The sequence below is a fragment of the Bos indicus genome, chromosome 11 (assembly GCF_029378745.1).
Source record: "Bos indicus isolate NIAB-ARS_2022 breed Sahiwal x Tharparkar chromosome 11, NIAB-ARS_B.indTharparkar_mat_pri_1.0, whole genome shotgun sequence".
Lineage (NCBI taxonomy): Eukaryota > Metazoa > Chordata > Mammalia > Artiodactyla > Bovidae > Bos > Bos indicus.
In genome coordinates, this window is record NC_091770.1 from 16,083,781 (window position 1) to 16,097,726 (window position 13,946).

The following is a 13,946-nucleotide window of genomic DNA, read 5'->3' on the forward strand; positions in this document are numbered from 1 at the left end:
TCAAAGCTGGTTAAACAGGCACCTAAAATTAAAATTGTTTCCCCTCAGTTAAAAGAAGTTGAAAAATTACAGCATTTTCCATTTTTGATGAATTTGCCCTTAGAATGACTCTCCAACAGGAGAAAATAAGAAAAACCCTAGATTTGCTTATGTTGCTCATGAAATTAAAGTTTGCATATGGTATTTAATAAATAAAGTCCTTTTCAGAATGCATACTGAAAACAGTACTCCCCTTCCCTAAATATTAGCATGTAGAATTAATCTTGTAGAGTCTCAAATACTCTTATAAGTATGCCTTGGAGAGGTTGCAGGTTTGGTTTCCAACAACAGCAATAAAGTGGATATTACAATAAAGGGAGTCTCATGAATTTTTTGGTTTCCCAGTGCATATAAAAGTTACATTTATACCATACCATAGTCTATTAAGTGTGCACATTATGCCTTTAAAAATGTACATCAGATCAGATCAGTCGCTCAGTCGTGTCCGACGACTCTTTGTGACCCCATGAATCGCAGCATGCCAGGCCTCCCTGTCCATCACCAACTCCCAGAGTTCACCCAGACTCAAGTCCATCGAGTCAGTGATGCCATCCAGCCATCTCATTCTCTGTCGTCCCCTTCTCCTCTTGCTCCCAATCCCTCCCAGCATCAGAGTCTTTTCCAATGAGTCAACTCTTTGCATGAGGTGGCCAAAGTACTGGAGTTTCAGCTTTAGCATCATTCCTTCCAAAGAAATCCCAGGGCTGATCTCCTTCAGAATGGACTGGTTGGATCTCCTGGCAGTCCAAGGGACTCTCAAGAGTCTTCTCCAACACCACAGTTCAAAAGCATCAATTCTTCGGCACTCAGCCTTCTTCACAGTCCAACTCTCACATCCATACATGACCACTGGAAAAACCATAGCCTTGACTAGACGGACCTTTGTTGGCAAAGTCATGTCTCTGCTTTTGAATATGCTATCTAGGTTGGTCATAACTTTCTTTCCAAGGAGTAAGCGTCTTTTAATTTCATGGCTGCAGTCACCATCTGCAGTGATTTTGGAGCCCAGAAAAATAAAGTCTGACACTGTTTCCACTGTTTCCCCATCTATTTCCCATGTAGTGATGGGACCGGATGCCATGATCTTCGTTTTCTGAATGTTGAGCTTTAAGCCAACTTTTTCACTCTCCTCTTTCACTTTCATCAAGAGGCTTTTTAGTTCCTCTTCACTTTCTGCCATAAGGGTGGTATCATCTGCATATCTGAGGTTATTGATATTTCTCCCGGCAATCTTGATTCCAGCTTGTGTTTCTTCCACTCCAGCGTTTCTCATGATGTACTCTGCATGTAAGTTAAATAAGCAGGGTGACAATATACAGCCTCGACGAACTCCTTTTTCTATTTGGAACCAGTCTGTTGTTCCATGTCCAGTTCTAACTGTTGCTTCCTGACCTGCATACAAATTTCTCAAGAGGCAGATCAGGTGGTCTGGTATTCCCATCTCTTTCAGAATTTTCCACAGTTGATTGTGATCCACACAGTCAAAGGCTTTGGCATAGTCAATAAAGCAGAAATAGATGCTTTTCTGGAACTCTCTTGCTTTTTCCATGATCCAGCAGATGTACATACCTTAATTTAAAAAGATACTTTACTGCTAAAATATGCTAACCATTATTGAGCATTCAGTGAGTCATAACCTTTTTGCTGGTGGCAAGTCCTACCTTGATGTTTATGGCTGTTGACTAATCAGGGTTGTGGTTGCTGAAGTTTGGGGTACATGTGGCAATTTCTTTAAATAAGACAATAAAAAAGTTTGCCATATCAATTAAATCTTTCACAAATGATTTCTCTGTAGCATGCAAAATTGTTTGATAGCATTTTACCCACAGTAAACTTGTTTCAAAACCAAAGCCAATTCTTTCAAGCCCTGTCATTGCTTTATCAACTAAGTTGATGTAATATTCTAAATCCTTTGTTGTCATTTCAGCAATCTTCACAGTTTTTTCCAGGAGTAGATTCCATTTTAAGAAAACACTTTGCTTATCCATAAAGAGCAACTCCTCATCTGTTATAGTTTAATCATGGGATTGCAACAATTCAGTCACATCTTTGGGCTTCACTTCTAATTCTAGTTCTCTTGCTTTTCCCACCACATCTGAAAGTACTTCTGCTGCAGAAGTCTTGAACACCTTGAAGTCATCCATGAGGGTTGAAATAAACTTCTTCCAAACCCTTATGCATGTTGATATTTTGACCTCTTGCATGAATCACAAATGTTCTTCATGGCATCTAGAAGCGTGAATCCTTTTCAGAAGGTTTTCACTGTACTTTGCCCAGATCCTGCAGAGGAATTGCTAAGTCAACCACAGCCTTACAAAATGTATTTCTTCAACAGTAAGACTTGAAAGTTGAAATTACTCCTTAATCTACGGGCTGCAGCATGGGTGTCATGTTTCCAGATATGAAAACAACATTCATCTTATTGTACATCTCCTTCAGATTTCTTGGGTGACCAAATTCATTTTCAATGAGAAGTAATATTTTGAAAGGAATCTTTTTTTTTTCTGAGCTGTAGACCTTGATAATGGGCTAAAAATATTTAGTAAACCATGTTGTAAACAAACGTACTGACATCCAGGCTTTGTTATTCCTTTGATAGAGCACAGGGAAAGTAGATTTAGTAAAATACTTAAGTGCCCTAAGATTTTTAGAATGATAAATAAGTATTAGCTTCATAAAGTCACCAGCTTCCTTAATCACTAACAAGACAGTCAGCCTGACCTCTGAACTTTTAAAGCCAGGCATTGAATTCTCTCTAGCTGCAAAAGTCTTAGATGGCATCTTCTTCCAGTAGAAGACTGTTCCCTCTATACTGAAATCTGTGGCTTTTGCTAGCCACCTTCATAAATTATCTTACCTAGGTCTCCTGGATAACTTGCTGCAGCTTCTACATCAGCATTTGATACTTCACCTTGCACTTTAACATCATGGAGATGACTTTTTTCCTTTAAACTTACGAACCAACCTCAGTTCACTTCGATCTTTCTTATTACCTTCCTCATAGAATTGAAGAAAGTTAGGGCCTTGCTCTGGATCAGGTTTTAATTGAAGGAAATGTGGCTGATTTGACCTACCCAGATCACTAAAACTTTCTCCATATCAACAATAAGGCCGTCTCACTTTGTTATCATTAGTGTGTCACTAAAGTAGCATTTTAATTTCCTTCAAGAACTTTCCCTTTGCATTCACATCTTGGCAAACTGTTTGACACAAATGGCCTAAATTTTGAACTCTTGTGACTTTAGATGTGCCTTCCTCACTAAGCTTAATCATTTCAAGCTTTTGATTAAAGTGGGAGATACGTGACTCTTTCATTTGAACATTTAGAGACCGCATTATAACACTTAGAGGCCCACATAATAAAGGAAGGATTATCAACAGAAGGATTATTAACTGGCCTAATTTAATTAGTGTTGTGTTTCAGAGAATAGGGAGGCTGGAGGAGGGAGAGAGACAGGGAACAGCTGGTCAGTGGGGACAGTCAGAACACACACAGCATTTACTGTTAGCGATGGCACCCCACTCCAGTACTCTTGCCTGGAAAATCCCATGGATGGAGGAGCCTGGAAGGCTGCAGTCCATGGGATCGCTGAGTCGGACATGACTGAGCGACTTCACTTTAACTTTTCACTTTCATGCATTGGAGAAGGAAATGGCAACCCACTCCAGTGTTCTTGCCTGGAGAATCCCAGGGACGGGGGAGCCTGGTGGGCTGCCGTCTATGGGGTCGCACAGAGTTGGACACGACTGCAGGGACTTAGCAGCAGCATAGTATATGAGCATAGTTTCTAGAGCCTCAAAACAACTAGTAACATCAAAGATCACTGATCACAGATCATCTTAACAAATAATAATGAAAAAATTGTTATCTGCAGGAATTACCAAAGTGTGACACAGAGACACCAAGTGAACAAATGCTGTTGGAAAAATGGGGCTGGTAGACTTGGTCAAGGGGCTTCCCAAGTAGCTCAGTGTGTAAAGAACCTGTCTGCAATGCAGAAAAACCCAGAGATATGGGTTCGATTCCTGGGTTGGGAAGATCCCCTGGAGGAGGGCACAGCAACTCACTCCAGTACTCTTGTCTGGAGAATCCCATGGACAGAGGAGCCTGGCAGGCTACAGTCCATAGGGTTGCCAAGAGTCAGATGCAACTGAAGCAACTGAGCACAGCACAGCACAGACTTACTCGAGGCAGGATTGCCACAAACCTTCAAGCTGTAAAATGGTGAAGTGCAATAAAGTGAAGCACAACAGAATGAAGTAGGCCTGTTCATTAATTAAGAACACTTTTTTTCAAAATCATGCCCCTGGCTATGTTAGTATATTTTCTAAACCCTGGCAATTTTTGAAGAATATTATAGAGTTTGAGAATAATATCTTGCTTATAATTAAACTGAGAAAGATATAGATATACATATAGATATAAATCATATTGATATATATATATGGATGTGTGTATATATATATATATAGAGAGAGAGTGCAACAGGTCTTTCCAGAATAAAATCTCCAAACATGATTTTTTTTTTTCTTTCCCAACAACTCTTCAGCCTAGCTGCCATGTTTTGCCAACCCATGAATTAGGCACATGGTGAATCAGATAGACACTGGTCTAATTTGGATGTAGTAAGAGTTTATTAGACTCTAGCTCGGTAATGATAAACTAGCATCCATATCAGCCCCATAGTTGTAGGGCATTTTGGCCTGAAAAATAACTTGAAGAATTTTGAGTCATTATTTAAAGTTTGGGGATACTATCTAAAAATTTGGGTTTCTGGGTTTTCTTGAAAACATAAATCAGATGACTTGGCAACACCAGGCCCTTCATGCCCAACAAGGCAGCAACTGGCTTGGGTTGAAGAGGCTGCCCCTTCTATATGTGACATGAACCTACCTGTTCTTTGTGGGTCCTATCACTCACACAGTATATCATATGCATGTGTATCCAGCAATTTACTTTTTCCCCTGAGGGTTTGAGAAGTTCAGTTTTATTCTTTTACTTCTTAATCATGTCGACCACTTTTCCTACCCTCCCTCTCAGATAGGCCTCTCCTTCTTCCTCTTCCCATTCTAGTATAGGGGAAGAAAATTTTCTCCTCTACCCTCTTAGGTTTATGAATGGGGCCTACAAATTAAACTCACAAGACAGTTAACAGGAGAAAAGGCATCCAAATTTTTATTGATATTATTAATGCTCATGATGCTTCACAGAAATAAAGTGAAAACTCCAAGAAGATGGTTGGACTTCAGAGTTTATATACCACATTTTAAAAAATTATTTATTTTTAAATTAATTAATTTATTTTAATTGGAGACTAATTACTTTACAATATTGTAGTGGCTTTCGCCATACATCAACACGAATCAGCCATGGGTATACATGTGTCCCCCATCCTGAACCCCTGAAGGACAATTGCTTTACAGAATTTTGTTGTTTTCTGTCAAACCTCAACATGAATCAGCCATAGGTATACATATATCCCTTCCCTTTTGAACCTCCCTCCCATCTCCCTCCCCATCCCACCCCTCTAGGTTGATACAGAGGCCCTGTTTGAGTTTCCAGAGCCATACAGCAAATTCACATTGGGTATCTACTTTACATATAGTAATGTAAATTTCCATGTTACTCTTTCCATACATCTCACCCTCTCCTCCCCCTCCCCATGTCCATAAGTCTATTCTCTATGTCTGTTTCTCCATTGTTGCCCTGTAAATAAATTCTTCAGTACCATTTTTCTAGATTCCGTATATATGCGTTAGAATATGATATTTATCTTTCTCTTTTTGACTTACTTCACTTTGTATAATAGGTTCTAGGTTCATCCACCTTATTAGAACTGACTCAAATGTGTTCCTTTTTATGGCTGAGTAATATTCCATGGTGTATATATACCCCTACTCCTTTATCCATTTATCTGTTGATGGACATCTAGGTTGCTTCCATGTTCTAGCTACTGTAAATAGAGCTGCAATGAACAATGGGATACATGTGTCTTTTTCAGTTTTGGTTTCTTCAAGGTATATACCTAGGAGTGGGATTGCTGGGTTATATGGTGGTCTTTTTTTTTTTTTATATGGTGGTCTTATTCCTAGTTTTTTAAAGGAATCTCTGTACCATCTTCCATAGTGGCTATATCAATTTACATTCCTGCCAACAGTGCAAGAGTGTTCCCTTTTCTCCACACCCTCTCCAGCATTTATTGTTTGTAGACTTTTTGATGAGAGCCATTCTGACCTGTGTGAGGTGATATCTCATTGTGTTTTTGATTTGCATTTCTCAAATAATGAGTGATGTTGAGCATCATTTCATGTATTTGTTAGCCATCTGTATGTCTTCTTTGGAGAAATGTCTGTTTAGGTCCATTTCCTACTTTTTGATTGGGCTGTTTTTTTTTTTTTTTTCTGGCATTGAGTTGTATGAGCTGCTTGTATATTTTGGAAATTAGTCCTTTGTCAGTTGTTTCATTTGCTATTATTTTCTCCCGTTCTGAAGATTGTCTTTTCACCTTGCTTATAGTTTCCTTTGCTGTGCAAAAGTTTTTAAGTTTAATCAGGTCCCCCTTGTTTACTTTTGTTTTTATTTTCGTTACTCTAGGAGGTGGGTCATAGAGGATCTTGCTGTGATTTATGTCACAGAGTGTTCTGCCTATGTTTTCCTCTAAGAGTTTTATAGTTTCTGGTCTTACACTTAGGCCTTTAATCCATTTTGAGTTTATCTTTGTGTATGGTGTTAGGAAGTGTTCTAATTTCATTCTTTTATGTGTAGCTGTCCAGTTTTCCCAGCACCACTTATTGAAGAGGCTGTTTTTGCCCCATTGTATATTCTTGCCTCCTTTGTAAAAAATAAGGTACCCATAGGCATATGGGTTTATTTCTGGGCTTTCTATCTTGTTCCATTGGTCTATATTTCTGTTTTTGTGCCAGTAGCATACTGTCTTGATGACTATAGCTTCATAGTATAATCTCAAGTCAGGAAGGTTGATTCCTCCAGTTCTATTCTTCTTTCTCAAGATTGCTTTGGCAATTCAGGGTCTTTTGTGTTTCCATATGAATTATGAAATTTATTGTTCTAGTTCTGTGAAAAATGTCACTCGTAATTTGATAGGGATCACACTGAATCTGTAGATTGCATTTGGTAGTATAGTCATTCTCACAATATTGATCCTTCCTACCCAGGAACATGGAATATCTCTCCATCTGTTTATGTTGTCTTCTGATTTCTTTCATTAGTGTCTTATAATTTTCTGTGTACAGTTCTTTTGTCTCCTTAGGTAAGTTTATTCCTAGATATTGAATTCTTTTTGTTGCAGTGGTGAATGGGATTGATGAAATGCAAGTGATTTATGTGTATTGATTTTGTATACTGCAACTTTGCTAAATTCACTGATTAGCTCTAGTAATTATGTACAGTATCATGTCATCTGCCAACAACGAGAGCTTTACTTCTTCTTTTCCAATCTGGATTCCTTTGATTTCTTTTTCTTCTCTGATTGCTGTAGCTAGGACTTCCAGAACTGTGTTGAATAATAGTGGTGAAAGTGGACACCCTTGTCTTGTTCCTGATCTTAGGAGGAATGCTTTCAGGTTTTCATCATTGAGAATAATGTTTGTTGTAGGCTTATCATATATGGCCTTTACTATGTTGAGGTAGGTTCCTTCTATGTCCATTTTTTGAAGACTTTTAATCATAAATGGGTGCTAAATTTTGTCAAAGGCCTTTTCTGCATCTATTGAGATGATCATATGGATTTTTCCTTTCAATTTGTTAATATGGTGTATCACATTGATTGATTTGCATATGTTGAAGAATCCTTGCATCCCTGGAATAAACCCAACTTGATCATGCTGTATGAGCTTTTTGATGTGTTGCTGAATTCTGTTTGCTAAAGTTTTGTTGAGGATTTTTGCATCTATGTTTCATCAGTGATATTGACCTGTAGTTTTCTTTTTTTGGTGTTGTCTTTGTCTAGTTTTGGTATCAGGGTGATGGTGGCCTTGTAGAATGAGTTTGGAAGTTTGGAAGTGTTCCTTCCTCTGCAATTTTTTGAAAGAGTTTTAGAATGATAGGCATTAGCTCTTCTCTAAATGTTTGATAGAATTCTCCTGTGAAGCCATCTGGTCCTTGGCTTTTGTATTTTGGGAGATTTTTGATCACAGCTTCAATTTCAGTGCTTGTAATTGGGTTGTTCATAATTTCTATTTCTTCCTGGTTCAGTCTTGGAAGATTGAACTTTTCTGAGAATCTGTCCATTTCTTCCAGGTATATATCACATTTCTTTTCTTAATATCTAAGGCAAATATTTTTGAATTTTTATTTATTTATTTTTGGCTGTGCTGGGTCTTCATTGCTTTGCAGGCTTTTCTCTGGTTTCAGCAAGCAGTGGTTACTCTCTAGTTGTGATGCGAGAGTTTCACATTGTGGTGGCTTTTCTTGTGCAGAGCTTGGGCTCTAGGGCACACAGGCTTCAGTAGTTGTGGCTCATGGGCTCAGGAGTTGCAGTTTGAGGGCTCTAGTGCATTGGCTAAGTATTTGTGGTTCATGGACTTAGTTGCACCATGGCATGTGGGATCTTCCTGGACTAGGGATCAAACCCAAGTCTCCTGCATTGGCAGGCAGATTCTTTACCACTGAGCCACCAGGGAAGCCCCACAGAGTTTGTATACCACTTTAATGAAGAGTGATACCTTGTGACTACTTTGATATTGAATGGTTTGCCTTGGAAATGAATAGAGTTCATTCTGTCATTTTTGAGATTGCATCCAATTACTGCATTTTGGACTGTTTTGTTGACTAAGAGGGCTACTCCATTTCTTCTAATGGATTCTTGCCCACAGTAGTAGATATAATGGTCATTTGAGTTAAATTCACCCACTCCAGTCCATTTTAATTCACTGATCCCTAAAATGTCAATGTTCACTCTTCCATCTCCTGATCAATTACTTGCAATTTACCTTGATTCATGGAACTAACATTCCAGGTTCCTATGCAATATTGTTCTTTACAGCACTGGACTTTAGTTCCATCACCAGTCACATCCACAACTGGGTGTTGTTTTTGCTTTGGCTCCATCTCTTCATTCTTTCTGGAGTTATTTCTCCACTGTTCTCCAGTAGCATATTGGGCACCTACCATCCTGGGGAGTTCATCTTTCAGTTTCCTATCTTTCTGCCTTTTCATACTGTTCATGGGGTTCTCAAGGCAAGAATACTGAAGTGGTTTGCCATTCCCTTTTCCAGTGGACCATGTTTTGTCAGATGAGAGTTCCTTGGACTACAAGGAGATCCAATCCTAAAGGAAATCAGTCCTGAATATTCATTGGAAGGACTGATGCTATAGCTGAAGCTCCGGATACGAAGAACTGACTCATTTGAAAAGATCCTGATGTTTGGAAAGATTGAAGGCAGGAGGAGAAGGGGGAGACAGAGTATGAGATGGTTGGATGGAATCACTGACTCGATGGACATTAATATGAGTAAGCTCCGGGAGTTGGTGATGGACAGGGAAGCCTGGTGTGCTTCATTGTATGGGGTCACAGAGTCAGACAGGACTGAGCAACTGAACCGAACTGATACACTGTGAAGAAGTAACTAAACAAAGGGAAGGGAAGTTGAGTTTCTTGTTGTTGTTTAATTGCTAAGTTGTGTCTGACTCTTTGCAACTCTTTGTTGAGTTTCTAGGGGTGGTAAATTGTGGGAAGGTAGATGTATGTGGACACTAACAAAAGATCAGCATTATTTTTGTAAGGTGTTTTTTGTGTGTAGATTCATTTCAGTGCCAACTTTCTTCTTCATGGCCATAAAACTCCCTCAGAGTGGAGATTTATGACACTCCTAGTTTCTTAGAAGTTTCTGCTTATAGTCATTTAATGCAAACTCCAAGAAGATTTCTTTCTGCATCTGTTGATTCTCAATTGACTTCAGCTCCAAATAATCTATATGCCTGTCAACTGAAAAAAAAAAATGCACAACCTAGAAGTTGAGAATTATGTTTTATTTGGCAAACTTGCTGAGGACTTCTGCTCTGGAGACAGCCTTTCAGATAGCTCTGAGGGACTGCTCTGAAGAAGAAAGGGAGAAGCCAGGACACATAGGAGTTTTTGCAACAAAAAGCAGGTACGTAGTCAGAACATCAAAATATCACTGTTAATTAAAGAAAAAAATAAACATCTCCAGTTAATGAATTTAGTGTTTTTCTATGTGTGGGAAGATGCAAGAGTCTAGACCTGATGAAATTATTCCTCTGATATACTCCTTAACTATCTAGGGACAGTATCCTGTTCTTTTTCATCCCGAATCCCCTCAGGGCATACCACTGGGGGGCAGCCACAGTGATTGATGACCACAACATCCTTCCTTTGCTGATACTATGGCAGGTGGCATCCTTTGTCTACTTGCCAAGCTAGTAGCAAAATTCTGATCCCCTTCATTAGTCATATGAAACTTCTGTTATTCACTTAACACACCTTGCCTTTCTACATCTCTATACTTTGTATAAATTGATTCCTCTGCCTGTAATACCCTTCCCCTCTGTTTGACAGATTCTTCCTGCCAATCTTTTAGGCTCAGTTTTGGCAAAGCCTTCTCTGACTGCCTTAGGCTCTCATTCTCTCCTTTTCAAAGCATCCCTCACTTTGTTCCAGCTAACATTCCTGCTTCAGGCAGGTGCCAAGATGTTCTCTGGTTTCTCTCTTGCTTTCTTTACATTCTACCCTGTCTTCAAAACTGAGCTCAGCTTAACTGTGCCACAGAGGTGTTCCCTGATTGTAGTAGTTGAGATTAATTTTCCTCTTCTGGATTTGGAAGGTGCAAGTACCTAGCTTAACTATCATAAACATCAGGAAGACTTAAATGGGCTCTGGGTGTCATTCTGGGCCCTGCCTCTGATAAGTTTTATATCAACATTTCTAGGATTGGGTATAAGAATCCATTTTTCTTAAAAGACATATCAAATGGCTTCATATTTCATCCTTCACAAGTTAATATTAATGTTATATTTTTATGTTGCTTATTTCATATGTTCTGATCATTTCTATGCAGTTGCTATAAACTTCACGTCCTGCACATGCACGTCCTACATAGTTCTTAGCACACTGATGCATACACAATAGACATGAAAAATGTTGATTAGTTGATTGACAAGAAAATTTTCCCTTTCTCATGATTGGATTTTGCTTTCTTCTGACAGAATAAAGTGATTCTTTGCAGGGAATAAATAAATATACAACAATGAATTATGCTCTGAGCTCTTGGATCATCCTGGAACTCAGTCAATGCCTATTTAAAACTAGGCTATTCTGGTAGGACGATATGTTCTCTACCGACTTAGATTGTTATTAGCAACTTTGTCTTTCGTCCCTAGTGTTGTGATCCATTATTGTATGGGGAGGCTAAAATCCTCAAGGAGACTTTTCAAGCTCTCCCCTCCCTGCAAAAGAGTTCCCATGAGAATAGCAACATTGTGATTAAAAATGATACTGATTGGGAGTGTGCTGTGAGCAAAACAGGGTGAAAGGAGGATTAAGGCTATAAATCACTGTCCTAGGGAGAACTTGTCAATATGGCATTATGTGTCAGCAGCAAATCTTATTTTCCTGTTCTCGATAACAGTTACATACTTAATTTCTTTATTATCACAATAGGATCATTGTTTAGAAAACAATAGAGATAAGAAGAAACTCTATTTTGAGCAGAAACAGTTATATTCAAATCTTTGTGTTGGATTACTTTATGTTTTGGAGAATTTAGGTATAAAGTCACATAAATTTGAGTCAAGAGATATTTGGGATATTAGACCAGTATTTCTCAACCACCTGCAAGACAGAATTAAGCACTAAAGCCTTAAGGCATCCATTGTTTGTGATAATTTGCTTCTCTCCTCTGTGTCTACAATTACAGCTATCTATATAACCATACTGGGAGAAAAGAGTCACATTTTCTCTAAGGCTCATATCTCTCTTTTGATTCAGTCAGTTCAGTTCAGTCGCTCAGTCGTGTCTGACTCTTTGCGACCCCATGAATCGCAGCACGCCAGGCCTTCCTGTCCATCACCAACTCCCAGAGTTCACCCAGACTCACGTCCATCGAGTCAGTGATGCCATCCAGCCATCTTATCCTCTGTCGTCCCCTTCTCCTCCTGCCCCCAATCCCTCCCAGCATCAGAGTCTTTTCCAATGAGTCAACTCTTCGCATGAGGTGGCCAAAGTACTGGAGTTTCAGCTTTAGCATCATTCCTTCCAAAGAAATCCCAGGGCTGATCTCCTTCAGAATGGACTGGTTGGATCTCCTTGCAGTCCAAGGGACTCTCAAGAGTCTTCTCCAACACCACGGTTCAAAAACATCAATTCTTCAGTGCTTAGCCTTCTTCACAGTCCAACTCTCACATCCATACACGACCACTGGAAAAACCATAGCCTTGACTAGACGGACCTTTGTTGGCAAAGTCATTTCTCTGCTTTTGAATATGCTATCTAGGTTGGTCATAACTTTTCTTCCAAGGACTAAGCGTCTTTTAATTTCATGGCTGCAGTCACCATCTGCAGTGATTTTGGAGCCCCCCAAAATAAAGTCCTTTGATTAAGAAAGGCTAAATTATCTAGATCCACGTGGTTTTCAATTTTTCGTGTCTATCAGAACTACCTGGAGGTCTTTTAAAACATAGATTGTTATGCCTCACCACTAAAGGTTCTAATAAAGTAGGTCTTGGATGAGGTGCAAAAATTTGCATTTCTAATGAATCTCCAGGTAATGGCTGACACTGCCGGTATAGAGACCACAATTTAAGAATTATAGATCTAGAACAACTTTCACATTGTTTAAAAAGACTGATGTCTCTCAGTAAGAAAGCTGCACATATACAGCTGAAACAGTTTAGTGAAACAAATCATACCCTTTGCTAGCCCTGTTTGTTTTTTCTTTTCTTTCCATTTTTTTTTTAAGGTTATTTCCTTTACTTGAAAATGCTGGTTGGGAGCCACTAAATTGATCTTTCACGTCACTGATAAGCAGCCTGAAAAAAAATGGATGAGGAAATCTGTCTTTTCCAGGTTTAGTATCTCACTTTATGGCTTGATCACCCTCATTTTATGCCTAAGTACAAGAACCTCTGAGCGCATTATAATCCCCTATGATGAAAATTTTTTTGGTATTTGTTCAGAAAGGTCTCATAAGTCTTCAGAGAACTTCAGTCAACTTCAGCTTCTTCAGCTTTAGTGGTTGGGGCATAGATTGGATTACTGTGATGTTGAATGGTTTGTCTTGGAAATGAACCCAGATCTTTCTGTCATTTTTGAGGTTGAACCAAGTACTGCATGTTGGATTCTCTTGTTGACTACGAGGGCTACTCCATTTCTTCTAAGGGATTCTTTCACACAGTAGTAGATATAATGGTCATCTGAATTAAATTCACCTAGTCCTGTCTACTTTAATTCACTGATTCTTATGCCTATGTTCACTCTTGCCATCTTATGTTTGACCATGTTCAATTTACCTTGATTCATGGACCTAACTAACATTCCAGATTCCTATGGAACATTGTTCTTTTTGGAACTGGACTTTCACCACCAGATACATCCACAACTGAGTGTCATTTCCACTTTGGCCCAGCCATTTCATTCTTTCTAGAGCTATTAGTAATTGCCCTCCATTCTTCCCCAGTAGCATATTGGATACTTTCTGACCTGGGGGTGTTCATCTGCCAGTGTCATATCTTTTTGCCTTTTCGTACAGCTCATGGTGTTCTTGAGGCAAGAATACAGGACTGGGTTGTCATTTCCTCCTCCAGTGGACCATGATTTGTCAGAACTCTTCACCATGACCTGTCTGTCTTGAGTGGCTCTGCATGACATGGATCATAGCTTCATTGAGTTACACAATCCCCTCTGCCACAACAAGGTTGATCCATAAAGTAG